The sequence below is a fragment of the Catharus ustulatus genome, chromosome 1, assembly GCF_009819885.2.
Source record: "Catharus ustulatus isolate bCatUst1 chromosome 1, bCatUst1.pri.v2, whole genome shotgun sequence".
In the NCBI taxonomy this organism is placed as follows: Eukaryota; Metazoa; Chordata; class Aves; order Passeriformes; family Turdidae; genus Catharus; species Catharus ustulatus.
In genome coordinates, this window is record NC_046221.1 from 83,350,774 (window position 1) to 83,368,004 (window position 17,231).

The window sequence follows — 17,231 nt, forward strand, 5'->3', positions numbered from 1 at the left end:
CCAGAGCCTGGGTGCGTGCCTGTGCTGCGGGGCTGCCTGTCCTGCTGGCACCTGCCGGCATGCCTGGCCTGCACTCCCAGCAGCAGGCAGCTGCGCGCCCCTGTTTACAGGGGCGCGCAGCCTTTTTAGCATATGCTTGCCATGCCCAGCTTCATTTGCCCGGAGGCTCTCGCTCCCACCAGTTCAAGGCCTTCGGGATTCGATGCCGAGGTGAGGCAGCCTGTGCTTTTGGGGAGTTTGGCTGTGGGCGAGTGGGTCTGTGGGATCCCGGTGGTGCTTCTCGAAGCTCCCTCTGGGGCTCTTGAGGGCCATTTCCCTCCTTCAGATGTTGGAGCTTCTCAGGTGTGTTACAGGTAATAACTGAATTAAGCCAAATTAAATAGTGAAGCAACAATTTTTAGTTGTGCGCCTGAAAATACGGTCCTGCGAAGCCGCAAACGAAAAGAACAACACCGAGCCCGGCGATCAGTGCCGGGTGAACACGGTACCATGATCTGGCCTGTAGCGCACCAGATGGCCCCCTGTGTGCACGGATGCCATCCCGGGGAGCCCAGTTTTTGTACAGTTTTTGCGGCCTGAGGCGAGCGACGCCTTTGTTTCTGCTGTGCATTTTCATATTCAGATTAAATTCTTTTCTTGGTGCTGCCCTGGACAAAAGTCCTTCCTGTGCGTCGATGAATCCTGTTCTGGGGGCTGTGTCTGTTGCGTATCCATGTGTACTTTTCCTTGGGAGGGTTGATTTTTGCTTACGGGAGCCGAAGCTTTGGAATGTAATTTTTCCTGGTGGAGAGGATTGGATTTACGGGAAGTGGCGTTGCTATGAGGGGACTCCCAGAACCTGCCGGCTGTTTGATATGTGATACTTGCCATGGCTTTTATGGGTGATCTTTTCCTGTTTGGTTGTCGAGTGGTTTCAGGATCGTTTGAGCTAGGTTTCTTGATGTGCATAATTAAGGCTTTGGTCTACGGCTCCGGGCGCTGGTGGCAGCAGCTGAAAGTTGTCCTTATTTTATGTCTTGATTTTATACAACCTTCTTATCTGATATAAACACGGATTATAACAAGGCATATGACAGGTGTAACTCGAGTTTGCTACTTCCTTGGCAGAAGCCCGTTTGCGGGAGAAAGCAGAGACGTCGTGAGGGACGGCCAGGCAAGAGACAGCAAGAGGAGCAGCGGCTTGAAGATGAAGAGGTGGGCACGGTGAGAACCTCCGGGCAAATGACGTCCCTGGCATTTCCAGGGCACACATTCCTGCTTGGAGTCTGGTGGGCGCCTTCAGGGTGCCCTGACTCCTTGTGTGCTGGGCGACCTCCCTGTAAGCAGGGCTAGGTCTTTGCTTTTGCTTCCATTGGCCTTTTACATTTTGCTGTTTTGGCTGCCCAGAAAAAGGGGCGACCGTCTAAGAACGGTGAGCGCCCCGGAGGGAAATGGAGCTCCCTCAGGCCACCCTGTAAGCAGGGCAGGTCCTTTTCCCCATGGCCAATGGTTTTGTGCCCCTGTCCAGTGTGACCCCCTGTAGTCAGGGTGTGTCACGGCCTTTTGTGCCCCTGAAGCCCCTCAGCATGAATAGGCCCTTATGGCCTCCCTGCAGCATCCCCGGGGCCAGCCTGGAGCTCTTGTCTCCTGCTCAGCGGAGGCAGGGCACCCCCAGGCTGTGTGTACAGAGCTTGCTCCCCCTGCTGGCACCTTGCCCCGTGTGTTCCCTGGTCAGGTTAGTGTGTGAGTGAGGCGGTGTGTGTGCGCCCCTTTGTCCCTTAGAAAATAGGGCAGAGTAGGTTAGAGCTGCCAGGAGGGGAAGAGGAGCTCTGTTGCCTCAGCCAGGGGTGCCCTGTCGCAGCGCAGGCAGGGACAGGGCCCGGCCTGGCCCCCTTGCTCCTGAGGACAGAGCCCCAAGCCCCTTAGTTGGCAGCATGGGCACCGGGACCCGCCTGTAGCCAGAGCCTGGGTGCGTGCTGTGCTGCGGGGGCTGCCTGTCCTGCTGGCACCTGCCGGCATGCCTGGCCTGCACTCCCAGCAGCAGGCAGCTGCAAGCCCCTGTAACAGGGCGCGCAGCCTTTTTAGCATATGCTTGCCATGCCCAGCTTCATTTGCCCGGAGGCTCTCGCTGCCACCAGTTCAAGCCTTCGGGATTCGATGCCGAGGTGAGGCAGCCTGTGCTTTTGGGGAGTTTGGCTTGTGGGCGAGGTGGGTCTGTGGGATCCCGGTGGTGCTTCTCGAAGCTCCCTCTGGGGCTCTTGAGGGCCATTTCCCTCCTTCAGATGTTGGAGCTTCTCAGGTGTGTTACAGGTAATAACTGAATTAAGCCAAATTAAATAGTGAAAGCAACAATTTTTAGTTGTGCGCCTGAAAATACGGTCCTGCGAAGCCGCAAACGAAAAGAACAACACCGAGCCCGGCGATCAGTGCCGGGTGAACACGGTACCATGATCTGGCCTGTAGCGCACCAGATGGCCCCCTGTGTGCACGGATTGCCATCCCGGGGAGCCCAGTTTTTGTAACAGTTTTTGCGGCCTGAGGCGAGCGACGCCTTTGTTTCTGCTGTGCATTTTCATATTCAGATTAAATTCTTTTCTTGGTGCTGCCCTGGACAAAAGTCCTTCCTGTGCGTCGATGAATCCTGTTCTGGGGGCTGTGTCTGTTGCGTATCCATGTGTACTTTTCCTTGGGAGGGTTGATTTTTGCTTACGGGAGCCGAAGCTTTGGAATGTAATTTTTCCTGGTGGAGAGGATTGGATTTACGGGAAGTGGCGTTGCTATGAGGGGACTCCCAGAACCTGCCGGCTGTTTGATATGTGATACTTGCCATGGCTTTTATGGGTGATCTTTTCCTGTTTGGTTGTCGAGTGGTTTCAGGATCGTTGAGCTAGGTTTCTTGATGTGCATAATTAAGGCTTTGGTCTACGGCTCCGGGCGCTGGTGGCAGCAGCTGAAAAGTTGTCTTATTTTATGTCTTGATTTTATACAACCTTCTTATCTGATATAAACACGGATTATAACAAGGCATATGACAGGTGTAACTCGAGTTTGCTACTTCCTTGGCAGAAGCCGTTGCGGGAGAAAGCAGAGACGTCGTGAGGGACGGCCAGGCAAGAGACAGCAAGAGGAGCAGCGGCTTGAAGATGAAGAGGTGGCACGTGAGAAACCTCCGGGCCAAATGACGTCCCTGGCATTTCCAGGGCACACATTCCTGCTTGGAGTCTGGTGGGCGCCTTCAGGGTGCCCTGACTCCTTGTGTGCTGGGCGACCTCCCTGTAAGCAGGGCTAGGTCTTTGCTTTTGCTTCCATTGGCCTTTTTACAATTTTGCTGTTTTGGCTGCCCAGAAAAAGGGGCGACCGTCTAAGAACGGTGAGCGCCCCGGAGGGAAATGGAGCTCCCTCAGGCCACCCTGTAAGCAGGGCAGGTCCTTTTCCCCATGGCCAATGGTTTTGTGCCCCTGTCCAGTGTGACCCCCCTGTAGTCAGGGTGTGTCACGGCCTTTTGTGCCCCTGAAGCCCCTCAAGCATGCATAGGCCCTTATGGCCTCCCTGCAGCATCCCCGGGGCCAGCCTGGAGCTCTTGTCTCCTGCTCAGCGGAGGCAGGGCACCCCCAGGCTGTGTGTACAGAGCTTGCTCCCCCTGCTGGCACCTTGCCCCCGTGTGTTCCCTGGTCAGGTTAGTGTGTGAGTGAGGCGGTGTGTGTGCGCCCCTTTGTCCCTTAGAAAATAGGGCAGAGTAGGTTAGAGCTGCCAGGAGGGGAAGAGGAGCTCTGTGCCTCAGCCAGGGGTGCCCTGTCGCAGCGCAGGCAGGGACAGGGCCCCCCTGGCCCCCTTGCTCCTGAGGACAGAGCCCAAGCCCCTTAGTTGGCAGCATGGGCACCGGGACCCGCCTGTAGCCAGAGCCTGGGTGCGTGCCTGTGCTGCGGGGCTGCCTGTCCTGCTGGCACCTGCCGGCATGCCTGGCCTGCACTCCCAGCAGCAGGCAGCTGCAGCCCCTGTAAAACAGGGGCGCGCAGCCTTTTTAGCATATGCTTGCCATGCCCAGCTTCATTTGCCCGGAGGCTCTCGCTGCCACCAGTTCAAGGCCTTCGGGATTCGATGCCGAGGTGAGGCAGCCTGTGCTTTTGGGGAGTTTGGCTGTGGGCGAGTGGGTCTGTGGGATCCCGGTGGTGCTTCTCGAAGCTCCCTCTGGGGCTCTTGAGGGCCATTTCCCTCCTTCAGATGTTGGAGCTTCTCAGGTGTGTTACAGGTAATAACTGAATTAAGCCAAATTAAATAGTGAAGCAACAATTTTTAGTTGTGCGCCTGAAAATACGGTCCTGCGAAGCCGCAATACGAAAAGAACAACACCGAGCCCGGCGATCAGTGCCGGGTGAACACGGTACCATGATCTGCCTGTAGCGCACCAGATGGCCCCCTGTGTGCACGGATGCCATCCCGGGGAGCCCAGTTTTTTGTACAGTTTTTGCGGCCTGAGGCGAGCGACGCCTTTGTTTCTGCTGTGCATTTTCATATTCAGATTAAATTCTTTTCTTGGTGCTGCCCTGGACAAAAGTCCTTCCTGTGCGTCGATGAATCCTGTTCTGGGGGCTGTGTCTGTTGCGTATCCATGTGTACTTTTCCTTGGGAGGGTTGATTTTTGCTTACGGGAGCCGAAGCCTTTGGAATGTAATTTTCCTGGTGGAGAGGATTGGATTTACGGGAAGTGGCGTTGCTATGAGGGGACTCCCAGAACCTGCCGGCTGTTTGATATGTGATACTTGCCATGGCTTTTATGGGTGATCTTTTCCTGTTGGTTGTCGAGTGGTTTCAGGATCGTTGAGCTAGGTTTCTTGATGTGCATAATTAAGGCTTTGGTCTACGGCTCCGGGCGCTGGTGGCAGCAGCTGAAAAGTTGTCTTATTTTATGTCTTGATTTTATACAACCTTCTTATCTGATATAAACACGGATTATAACAAGGCATATGACAGGTGTAACTCGAGTTTGCTACTTCCTGGCAGAAGCCGTTGCGGGAGAAAGCAGAGACGTCGTGAGGGACGGCCAGGCAAGAGACAGCAAGAGGAGCAGCGGCTTGAAGATGAAGAGGTGGCACGTGAGAACCTCCGGGCAAATGACGTCCCTGGCATTTCCAGGGCACACATTCCTGCTTGGAGTCTGGTGGGCGCCTTCAGGGTGCCCTGACTCCTTGTGTGCTGGGCGACCTCCCTGTAAGCAGGGCCTAGGTCTCTGCATTTTGCTTCCATGGCCTTTTTACAATTTTGCTGTTTTTTGGCTGCCCAGAAAAAGGGCGACCGTCTAAGAACGGTGAGCGCCCGGCGGGAAATGGAGCTCCCTCAGGCCACCCTGTAAGCAGGGCAGGTCCTTTTCCCCGTGGCCAATGGTTTTGTGCCCCTGTCCAGCTGTGACCCCCTGTAGTCAGGGTGTTGTCACGGCCTTTTGTGCCCCCTGAAGCCCCTCAGCATGAATAGGCCCTATGGCTCCCTGCAGCATCCCCGGGGCCAGCCTGGAGCTCTTGTCTCCTGCTCAGCGGAGGCAGGGCACCCCAGGCTGTGTGTACAGAGCTTGCTCCCCCTGCTGGCACCTTGCCCCCGTTGTGTCCCTGGTCAGGTTAGTGTGTGAGTGAGGCCGGTGTGTGTGCGCCCCTTTTGTCCCTTAGAACAATAGGGCATGAGTAGGTTAGAGCTGCCAGGAGGGGAAGAGGAGCTCTGTGCCTCAGCCAGGGGTGCCCTGTCGCAGCGCAGGCAGGGACAGGGCCCGGCCTGGCCCCCTTGCTCCTGAGGACAGAGCCCAAGCCCCTTAGTTGGCAGCATGGGCACCGGGACCCGCCTGTAGCCAGAGCCTGGGTGCGTGCCTGTGCTGCGGGGCTGCCTGTCCTGCTGGCACCTGCCGGCATGCCTGGCCTGCACTCCCAGCAGCAGGCGGCTGCGCGCCCCTGTTTACAGGGGCGCGCAGCCTTTTTAGCATATGCTTGCCATGCCCAGCTTCATTTGCCCGGAGGCTCTCGCTGCCACCAGTTCAAGGCCTTCGGGATTCGATGCCGAGGTGAGGCAGCCTGTGCTTTTGGGGAGTTTGGCTGTGGGCGAGTGGGTCTGTGGGATCCCGGTGGTGCTTCTCGAAGCTCCCTCTGGGGCTCTTGAGGGCCATTTCCCTCCTTCAGATGTTGGAGCTTCTCAGGTGTGTTACAGGTAATAACTGAATTAAGCCAAATTAAATAGTGAAGCAACAATTTTTAGTTGTGCGCCTGAAAATACGGTCCTGCGAAGCCGCAAACGAAAAGACAACACCGAGCCCGGCGATCAGTGCCGGGTGAACACGGTACCATGATCTGGCCTGTAGCGCACCAGATGGCCCCCTGTGTGCACGGATGCCATCCCGGGGAGCCCAGTTTTTGTACAGTTTTTGCGGCCTGAGGCGAGCGACGCCTTTGTTTCTGCTGTGCATTTTTCATATCAGATTAAATTCTTTTCTTGGTGCTGCCCTGGACAAAAGTCCTTCCTGTGCGTCGATGAATCCTGTCTGGGGGCTGTGTCTGTTGCGGTATCCATGTGTACTTTTCCCTTGGAGGGTTGATTTTGCTTACGGGAGCCGAAGCTTTGGAATGTAATTTTTCCTGGTGGAGAGGATTGGATTTACGGGAAGTGGCGTTGCTATGAGGGGACTCCAGAACCTGCCGGCTGTTTGATATGTCGATACTCTGCCATGGCTTCTTATGGGTGATCTTTTCCCTGTTTGGTTGTCGAGTGTTTCAGGATCGTTGAGCTAGGTTTCTTGATGTGCATAATTAAGGCTTTTGGTCTACGGCTCCGCGGCGCTGGTGGCAGCAGCTGAAAGTTGTCTTATTTTATGTCTTGATTTTATACAACCTTCTTATCTGATATAAACACGGATTATAACAAGGCATATGACAGGTGTAACTCGAGTTTGCTACTTCCTTGGCAGAAGCCGTTGCGGGAGAAAGCAGAGACGTCGTGAGGGACGGCAGGCAAGAGACAGCAAGAGGAGCAGCGGCTTGAAGATGAAGAGGGTGGCACGTGAGAACCTCCGGGCAAATGACGTCCCTGGCATTTCCAGGGCACACATTCCTGCTTGGAGTCTGGTGGGCGCCTTCAGGGTGCCCTGACTCCTTGTGTGCTGGGCGACCTCCCTGTAAGCAGGGCTAGGTCTTTGCTTTTGCTTCCAATTGGCCTTTTACAATTTTGCTGTTTTGGCTGCCCAGAAAAAGGGGCGACCGTCCTAAGAACGGTGAGCGCCCCGGAGGGAAATGGAGCTCCCTCAGGCCACCCTGTAAGCAGGGCAGGTCCTTTTCCCCATGGCCAATGGTTTTGTGCCCCTGTCCAGTGTGACCCCCTGTAGTCAGGGTGTGTCACGGCCTTTTGTGCCCCTGAAGCCCCTCAGCATGAATAGGCCCTTATGGCCTCCCTGCAGCATCCCCGGGGCCAGCCTGGAGCTCTTGTCTCCTGCTCAGCGGAGGCAGGGCACCCCCAGGCTGTGTGTACAGAGCTTGCTCCCCCTGCTGGCACCTTGCCCCCGTGTGTTCCCTGGTCAGGTTAGTGTGTGAGTGAGGCGGTGTGTGTGCGCCCCTTTGTCCCTTAGAAAATAGGGCAGAGTAGGTTAGAGCTGCCAGGAGGGGAAGAGGAGCTCTGTGCCTCAGCCAGGGGTGCCCTGTCGCAGCGCAGGCAGGGACAGGGCCCGGCCTGGCCCCCTTGCTCCTGAGGACAGAGCCCAAGCCCCTTAGTTGGCAGCATGGCACCGGGACCCGCCTGTAGCCAGAGCCTGGGTGCGTTGCCTGTGCTGCGGGGCTGCCTGTCCTGCTGGCACCTGCCGGCATGCCTGGCCTGCACTCCCAGCAGCAGGCAGCTGCAGCCCCTGTAAACAGGGGCGCGCAGCCTTTTTAGCATATGCTTGCCATGCCCAGCTTCATTTGCCCGGAGGCTCTCGCTGCCACCAGTTCAAGGCCTTCGGGATTCGATGCCGAGGTGAGGCAGCCTGTGCTTTTGGGGAGTTTGGCTGTGGGCGAGTGGGTCTGTGGGATCCCGGTGGTGCTTCTCGAAGCTCCCTCTGGGGCTCTTGAGGGCCATTTCCCTCCTTCAGATGTTGGAGCTTCTCAGGTGTGTTACAGGTAATAACTGAATTAAGCCAAATTAAATAGTGAAGCAACAATTTTTAGTTGTGCGCCTGAAAATACGGTCCTGCGAAGCCGCAAACGAAAAGAACAACACCGAGCCCGGCGATCAGTGCCGGGTGAACACGGTACCATGATCTGGCCTGTAGCGCACCAGATGGCCCCCTGTGTGCACGGATGCCATCCCGGGGAGCCCAGTTTTTGTACAGTTTTTGCGGCCTGAGGCGAGCGACGCCTTTGTTTCTGCTGTGCATTTTCATATTCAGATTAAATTCTTTTCTTGGTGCTGCCCTGGACAAAAGTCCTTCCTGTGCGTCGATGAATCCTGTTCTGGGGGCTGTGTCTGTTGCGTATCCATGTGTACTTTTCCTGGGAGGGTTGATTTTTGCTTACGGGAGCCGAAGCTTTGGAATGTAATTTTTCCTGGTGGAGAGGATTGGATTTACGGGAAGTGGCGTTGCTATGAGGGGACTCCCAGAACCTGCCGGCTGTTTGATATGTGATACTTGCCATGGCTTTTATGGGTGATCTTTTCCTGTTTGGTTGTCGAGTGGTTTCAGGATCGTTGAGCTAGGTTTCTTGATGTGCATAATTAAGGCTTTGGTCTACGGCTCCGGGCGCTGGTGGCAGCAGCTGAAAAGTTGTCTTATTTTATGTCTTGATTTTATACAACCTTCTTATCTGATATAAACACGGATTATAACAAGGCATATGACAGGTGTAACTCGAGTTTGCTACTTCCTTGGCAGAAGCCGTTGCGGGAGAAGCAGAGACGTCGTGAGGGACGGCCAGGCAAGAGACAGCAAGAGGAGCAGCGGCTTGAAGATGAAGAGGTGGCACGTGAGAAACCTCCGGGCAAATGACGTCCCTGGCATTTCCAGGGCACACCATTCCTGCTTGGAGTCTGGTGGGCGCCTTCAGGGTGCCCTGACTCCTTGTGTGCTGGGCGACCTCCCTGTAAGCAGGGCTAGGTCTTTGCTTTTGCTTCCATTGGCCTTTTACAATTTTGCTGTTTTGGCTGCCCCAGAAAAAGGGGCGACCGTCTAAGAACGGTGATAGCGCCCCGGAGGGAAATGGAGCTCCCTCAGGCCACCCTGTAAGCAGGGCAGGTCCTTTTCCCCAGTGGCCAATGGTTTTTGTGCCACTGTCCCAGTGTGACCCCCTGTAGTCAGGGTGTGTCACGGCCTTTTGTGCCCCTGAAGCCCCTCAGCATGAATAGGCCCTTATGGCCTCCCTGCAGCATCCCCGGGGCCAGCATGGAGCTCTTGTCTCCTGCTCAGCGGAGGCAGGGCACCCCCAGGCTGTGGTACAGAGCTTGCTCCCCCTGCTGGCACCTTGCCCCCGTGTGTTCCCTGGTCAGGTTAGTGCTGTGAGTGAGGCGGTGTGTGTGCGCCCCTTTTGTCCCTTAGAAAATAGGGCAGAGTAGGTAGAGACTGCCAGGAGGGGAAGAGGAGCTCTGTGCCTCAGCCAGGGGTGCCCTGTCGCAGCGCAGGCAGGGACAGGGCCCGGCCTGGCCCCCTTGCTCCTGAGGACAGAGCCCAAGCCCCTTAGTTGGCAGCATGGGCACCGGGACCCGCCTGTAGCCAGAGCCTGGGTGCGTGCCTGTGCTGCGGGGCTGCCTGTCCTGCTGGCACCTGCCGGCATGCCTGGCCTGCACTCCCAGCAGCAGGCAGCTGCAGCCCCTGTAAACAGGGGCGCGCAGCCTTTTTAGCATATGCTTGCCATGCCCAGCTTCATTTGCCCGGAGGCTCTCGCTGCCCACCAGTTCAAGGCCTTCGGGATTCGATGCCGAGGTGAGGCAGCCTGTGCTTTTGGGGAGTTTGGCTGTGGGCGAGTGGGTCTGTGGGATCCCGGTGGTGCTTCTCGAAAGCTCCCTCTGGGGCTCTTGAAGGGCCATTTCCCTCCTTCAGATGTTGGAGCTTCTCAGGTGTGTTACAGGTAATAACTGAATTAAAGCCAAATTAAATAGTGAAGCAACAATTTTTAGTTGTGCGCCTGAAAATACGGTCCTGCGAAGCCGCAAACGAAAAGAACAACACCGAGCCCGGCGATCAGTGCCGGGTGAAACACGGTACCATGATCTGGCCTGTAGCGCACCAGATGGGCCCCCTGTGTGCACGGATGCCATCCCGGGGAGCCCAGTTTTTGTACAGTTTTGCGGCCTGAGGCGAGCGACGCCTTTGTTTCTGCTGTGCATTTTCATATTCAGATTAAATTCTTTTCTTGGTGCTGCCCTGGACAAAAGTCCTTCCTGTGCGTCGATGAATCCTGTTCTGGGGGCTGTGTCTGTTGCGATCCATGTGTACTTTTCCTTGGGAGGGGTTGATTTTTGCTTACGGGAGCCGAAGCTTTGGAATGTAATTTTCCTGGTGGAGAGGATTGGATTTACGGGAAGTGGCGTTGCTATGAGGGGACTCCCAGAAACCTGCCGGCTGTTTGATATGTGATACTTGCCATGGCTTTTATGGGTGATCTTTTCCTGTTTGGTTGTCGAGTGGTTTCAGGATCGTTGAGCTAGGTTTCTTGATGTGCATAATTAAGGCTTTGGTCTACGGCTCCGGGCGCTGGTGGCAGCAGCTGAAAAGTTGTCTTATTTTTATGTCTTGATTTTATACAACCTTCTTATCTGATATAAACACGGATTATAACAAGGCATATGACAGGTGTAACTCGAGTTTGCTACTTCCTTGGCAGAAGCCGTTGCGGGAGAAAGCAGAGACGTCGTGAGGGACGGCCAGGCAAGAGACAGCAAGAGGAGCAGCCGGCTTGAAGATGAAGAGGTGGCACGTGAGAACCTCCGGGCAAATGACGTCCCTGGCATTTCCAGGGCACACATTCCTGCTTGGAGTCTGGTGGGCGCCTTCAGGGTGCCCTGACTCCTTGTGTGCTGGGCGACCTCCTTGTAAGCAGGGCTAGGTCTTTGCTTTATGCTTCCATTGGCCTTTTACAATTTTTGCTGTTTTGGCTGCCCAGAAAAAGGGGCGACCGTCTAAGAACGGTGAGCGCCCCGGAGGGAAATGGAGCTCCCTCAGGCCACCCTGTAAGCAGGGCAGGTCCATTTCCCCGTGGCCAATGGTTTTGTGCCCCTGTCCAGTGTGACCCCCTGTAGTCAGGGTGTGTCACGGCCTTTTGTGCCCCTGAAGCCCCTCAGCATGAATAGGCCCTTATGGCCTCCCTGCAGCATCCCCGGGGCCAGCCTGAGCTCTTGTCTCCTGCTCAGCGGAGGCAGGGCACCCCCAGGCTGTGTGTACAGAGCTTGCTCCCCTGCTGGCACCTTGCCCCCGTGTGTTCCTGGTCAGGTTAGTGTGTGAGTGAGGCGGTGTGTGTGCGCCCCTTTGTCCCTTAGAAAATAGGGCAGAGTAGGTTAGAGCTGCCAGGAGGGGAAGAGGAGCTCTGTGCCTCAGCCAGGGGTGCCCTGTCGCAGCGCAGGCAGGGACAGGGCCCGGCCTGGCCCCCTTGCTCCTGAGGACAGAGCCCAAGCCCCTTAGTTGGCAGCAATGGGCACCGGGACCCGGCCTGTAGCCAGAGCCTGGGTGCGTGCCTGTGCTGCGGGGACTGCCTGTCCTGCTGGCACCTGCCGGCATGCCATGGCCTGCACTCCCAGCAGCAGGCAGCTGCAAGCCCCTGTAAACAGGGGCGCGCAGCCTTTTTAGCATATGCTTGCCATGCCCAGCTTCATTTGCCCGGAGGCTCTCGCTGCCCACCAGTTCAAGGCCTTCGGGATCGATGCCGAGGTGAGGCAGCCTGTGCTTTTGGGGAGTTTGGCTGTGGGCGAGTGGGTCTGTGGGATCCCGGTGGTGCTTCTCGGAAAGCTCCCTCTGGGGCTCTTGAGGGCCATTTCCCTCCTTCAGATGTTGGAGCTTCTCAGGTGTGTTACAGGTAATAAACTGAATTAAGCCAAATTAAATAGTGAAGCAACAATTTTTAGTTGTGCGCCTGAAAATACGGTCCTGCGAAGCCGCAAACGAAAAGAACAACACCGAGCCCGGCGATCAGTGCCGGGTGAACACTGGTACCATGATCTGGCCTGTAGCGCACCAGATGGCCCCCTGTGTGCACGGATGCCATCCCGGGGAGCCCAGTTTTTGTACAGTTTTTGCGGCCTGAGGCGAGCGACGCCTTTGTTTCTGCTGTGCATTTTCATATTCAGATTAAATTCTTTTCTTGGTGCTGCCCTGGACAAAAGTCCTTCCTGTGCGTCGATGAATCCTGTTCTGGGGGCTGTGTCCTGTTGCGTATCCATGTGTACTTTTCCTTGGGAGGGTTGATTTTGCTTACGGGAGCCGAAGCTTTGGAATGTAATTTTTCCTGGTGGAGAGGATTGGATTTACGGGAAGTGGCGTTGCTATGAGGGGACTCCCAGAACCTGCCGGCTGTTTGATATGTGATACTTGCCATGGCTTTTATGGGTGATCTTTTCCTGTTTGGTTGTCGAGTGGTTTCAGGATCGTTGAGCTAGGTTTCTTGATGTGCATAATTAAGGCTTTGGTCTACGGCTCCGGGCGCTGGTGGCAGCAGCTGAAAAGTTGTCTTATTTTATGTCTTGATTTTATACAACCTTCTTATCTGATATAAACACGGATTATAACAAGGCATATGACAGGTGTAACTCGAGTTTGCTACTTCCTTGGCAGAAGCCGTTGCGGGAGAAAGCAGAGACGTCGTGAGGGACGGCCAGGCAAGAGACAGCAAGAGGAGCAGCGGCTTGAAGATGAAGAGGTGGCACGTGAGAACCTCCGGGCAAATGACGTCCCTGGCATTTCCAGGGCACACATTCCTGCTTGGAGTCTGGTGGGCGCCTTCAGGGTGCCCTGACTCCTTGTGTGCTGGGCGACCTCCCTGTAAGCAGGGCTAGGTCTTTGCTTTTGCTTCCATTGGCCTTTTACAATTTTGCTGTTTTGGCTGCCCAGAAAAAGGGGGCGACCGTCTAAGAACGGTGAGCGCCCCGGAGGGAAATGGAGCTCCCTCAGGCCACCCTGTAAGCAGGGCAGGTCCTTTTCCCCATGGCCAATGGTTTTGTGCCCCTGTCCAGTGTGACCCCCTGTAGTCAGGGTGTGTCACGGCCTTTTGTGCCCCTGAAGCCCCTCAGCATGCATAGGCCCTTATGGCCTCCCTGCAGCATCCCCGGGGCCAGCCTGGAGCTCTTGTCTCCTGCTCAGCGGAGGCAGGGCACCCCCAGGCTGTGTGTACAGAGCTTGCTCCCCCTGCTGGCACCTTGCCCCCGTGTGTTCCCTGGTCAGGTTAGTGTGTGAGTGAGGCGGTGTGTGTGCGCCCCTTTGTCCCTTAGAAAATAGGGCAGAGTAGGTTAGAGCTGCCAGGAGGGGAAGAGGAGCTCTGTGCCTCAGCCAGGGGTGCCCTGTCGCAGCGCAGGCAGGGACAGGGCCCGGCCTGGCCCCCTTGCTCCTGAGGACAGAGCCCAAGCCCCTTAGTTGGCAGCATGGGCACCGGGACCCGCCTGTAGCCAGAGCCTGGGTGCGTGCCTGTGCTGCGGGGCTGCCTGTCCTGCTGGCACCTGCCGGCATGCCTGCCTGCACTCCCAGCAGCAGGCAGCTGCAAGCCCCTGTAAACAGGGGCGCGCAGCCTTTTTAGCATATGCTTGCCATGCCCAGCTTCATTTGCCCGGAGGCTCTCGCTGCCCACCAGTTCAAGGCCTTCGGGATTCGATGCCGAGGTGAGGCAGCCTGTGCTTTTGGGGAGTTTGGCTGTGGGCGAGTGGGTCTGTGGGATCCCGGTGGTGCTTCTCGAAGCTCCCTCTGGGGCTCTTGAGGGCCATTTCCCTCCTTCAGATGTTGGAGCTTCTCAGGTGTGTTACAGGTAATAACTGAATTAAGCCAAATTAAATAGTGAAGCAACAATTTTAGTTTTGCGCCTGAAAATACGGTCCTGCGAAGCCGCAAACGAAAAGAACAACACCGAGCCCGGCGATCAGTGCCGGGTGAACACGGTACCATGATCTGGCCTGTAGCGCACCAGATGGCCCCCTGTGTGCACGGATGCCATCCCGGGGAGCCCAGTTTTTGTACAGTTTTTGCGGCCTGAGGCGAGCGACGCCTTTGTTTCTGCTGTGCATTTTCATATTCAGATTAAATTCTTTTCTTGGTGCTGCCCTGGACAAAAGTCCTTCCTGTGCGTCGATGAATCCTGTTCTGGGGGCTGTGTCTGTTGCGTATCCATGTGTACTTTTCCTTGGGAGGGTTGATTTTTGCTTACGGGAGCCGAAGCTTTGGAATGTAATTTTTCCTGGTGGAGAGGATTGGATTTACGGGAAGTGGCGTTGCTATGAGGGGACTCCCAGAACCTGCCGGCTGTTTGATATGTGATACTTGCCATGGCTTTTATGGGTGATCTTTTCCTGTTTGGTTGTCGAGTGGTTTCAGGATCGTTGAGCTAGGTTTCTTGATGTGCATAATTAAGGCTTTGGTCTACGGCTCCGGGCGCTGGTGGCAGCAGCTGAAAAGTTGTCTTATTTTATGTCTTGATTTTATACAACCTTCTTATCTGATATAAACACGGATTATAACAAGGCATATGACAGGTGTAACTCGAGTTTGCTACTCCTTGGCAGAAGCCGTTGCGGGAGAAAGCAGAGACGTCGTGAGGGACGGCCAGGCAAGAGACAGCAAGAGGGAGCAGCGGCTTGAAGATGAAGAGGTGGCACGTGAGAACCTCCGGGCAAATGACGTCCCTGGCATTTCCAGGGCACACATTCCTGCTTGGAGTCTGGTGGGCGCCTTCAGGGTGCCCTGACTCCTTGTGTGCTGGGCGACCTCCCTGTAAGCAGGGCTAGGTCTTTGCTTTTGCTTCCATTGGCCTTTTTCAATTTTGCTGTTTTGGCTGCCCAGAAAAAGGGGCGACCGTCTAAGAACGGTGAGCGCCCCGGAGGGAAATGGAGCTCCCTCAGGCCACCCTGTAAGCAGGGCAGGTCCTTTTCCCCATGGCCAATGGTTTTGTGCCCCTGTCCAGTGTGACCCCCTGTAGTCAGGGTGTGTCACGGCCTTTTGTGCCCCTGAAGCCCCTCAGCATGAATAGGCCCTTATGGCCTCCCTGCAGCATCCCCGGGGCCAGCCTGGAGCTCTTGTCTCCTGCTCAGCGGAGGCAGGGCACCCCCAGGCTGTGTGTACAGAGCTTGCTCCCCCTGCTGGCACCTTGCCCCCGTGTGTTCCCTGGTCAGGTTAGTGTGTGAGTGAGGCGGTGTGTGTGCGCCCCTTTGTCCCTTAGAAAATAGGGCAGAGTAGGTTAGAGCTGCCAGGAGGGGAAGAGGAGCTCTGTGCCTCAGCCAGGGGTGCCCTGTCGCAGCGCAGGCAGGGACAGGGCCCGGCCTGGCCCCCTTGCTCCTGAGGACAGAGCCCAAGCCCCTTAGTTGGCAGCATGGGCACCGGGACCCGCCTGTAGCCAGAGCCTGGGTGCGTGCCTGTGCTGCGGGGCTGCCTGTCCTGCTGGCACCTGCCGGCATGCCTGGCCTGCACTCCCAGCAGCAGGCAGCTGCAACCCCTGTAAACAGGGGCGCGCAGCCTTTTTAGCATATGCTTGCCATGCCCAGCTTCATTTGCCCGGAGGCTCTCGCTGCCACCAGTTCAAGGCCTTCGGGATTCGATGCCGAGGTGAGGCAGCCTGTGCTTTTGGGGAGTTTGGCTGTGGGCGAGTGGGTCTGTGGGATCCCGGTGGTGCTTCTCGAAGCTCCCTCTGGGGCTCTTGAGGGCCATTTCCCTCCTTCAGATGTTGGAGCTTCTCAGGTGTGTTACAGGTAATAACTGAATTAAGCCAAATTAAATAGTGAAGCAACATTTTTAGTTGTGCGCCTGAAAATACGGTCCTGCGAAGCCGCAAACGAAAAGAACAACACCGAGCCCGGCGATCAGTGCCGGGTGAACACGGTACCATGATCTGGCCTGTAGCGCACCAGATGGCCCCCTGTGTGCACGGATGCCATCCCGGGGAGCCCAGTTTTGTACAGTTTTTGCGGCCTGAGGCGAGCGACGCCTTTGTTTCTGCTGTGCATTTTCATATTCAGATTAAATTCTTTTCTTGGTGCTGCCCTGGACAAAAGTCCTTCCTGTGCGTCGATGAATCCTGTTCTGGGGGCTGTGTCTGTTGCGTATCCATGTGTACTTTTCCTTGGGAGGGTTGATTTTTGCTTACGGGAGCCGAAGCTTTGGAATGTAATTTTTCCTGGTGGAGAGGATTGGATTTACGGGAAGTGGCGTTGCTATGAGGGGACTCCCAGAACCTGCCGGCTGTTTGATATGTGATACTTGCCATGGCTTTTATGGGTGATCTTTTCCTGTTTGGTTGTCGAGTGGTTTCAGGATCGTTGAGCTAGGTTTCTTGATGTGCATAATTAAGGCTTTGGTCTACGGCTCCGGGCGCTGGTGGCAGCAGCTGAAAAGTTGTCTTATTTTATGTCTTGATTTTATACAACCTTCTTATCTGATATAAACACGGATTATAACAAGGCATATGACAGGTGTAACTCGAGTTTGCTACTTCCTTGGCAGAAGCCGTTGCGGGAGAAAAGCAGAGACGTCGTGAGGGACGGCCAGGCAAGAGACAGCAAGAGGAGCAGCGGCTTGAAGATGAAGAGGTGGCACGTGAGAACCTCCGGGCAAATGACGTCCCTGGCATTTCCAGGGCACACATTCCTGCTTGGAGTCTGGTGGGCGCCTTCAGGTGCCCTGACTCCTTGTGTGCTGGGCGACCCTCCCTGTAAGCAGGGCTAGGTCTTTGCTTTTGCTTCCATTGGCCTTTTTCAAATTTTGCTGTTTGGCTGCCCAGAAAAAGGGGCGACCGTCTAAGAACGGTGAGCGCCCCGGAGGGAAATGGAGCTCCCTCAGGCCACCCTGTAAGCAGGGCAGGTCCTTTTCCCCATGGCCAATGGTTTTGTGCCCCTGTCCAGTGTGACCCCCTGTAGTCAGGGTGTGTCACGGCCTTTTGTGCCCCTGAAGCCCCTCAGCATGAATAGGCCCTTATGGCCTCCCTGCAGCATCCCCGGGGCCAGCCTGGAGCTCTTGTCTCCTGCTCAGCGGAGGCAGGGCACCCCCAGGCTGTGTGTACAGAGCTTGCTCCCCCTGCTGGCACCTTGCCCCCGTGTGTTCCCTGGTCAGGTTAGTGTGTGAGTGAGGCGGTGTGTGT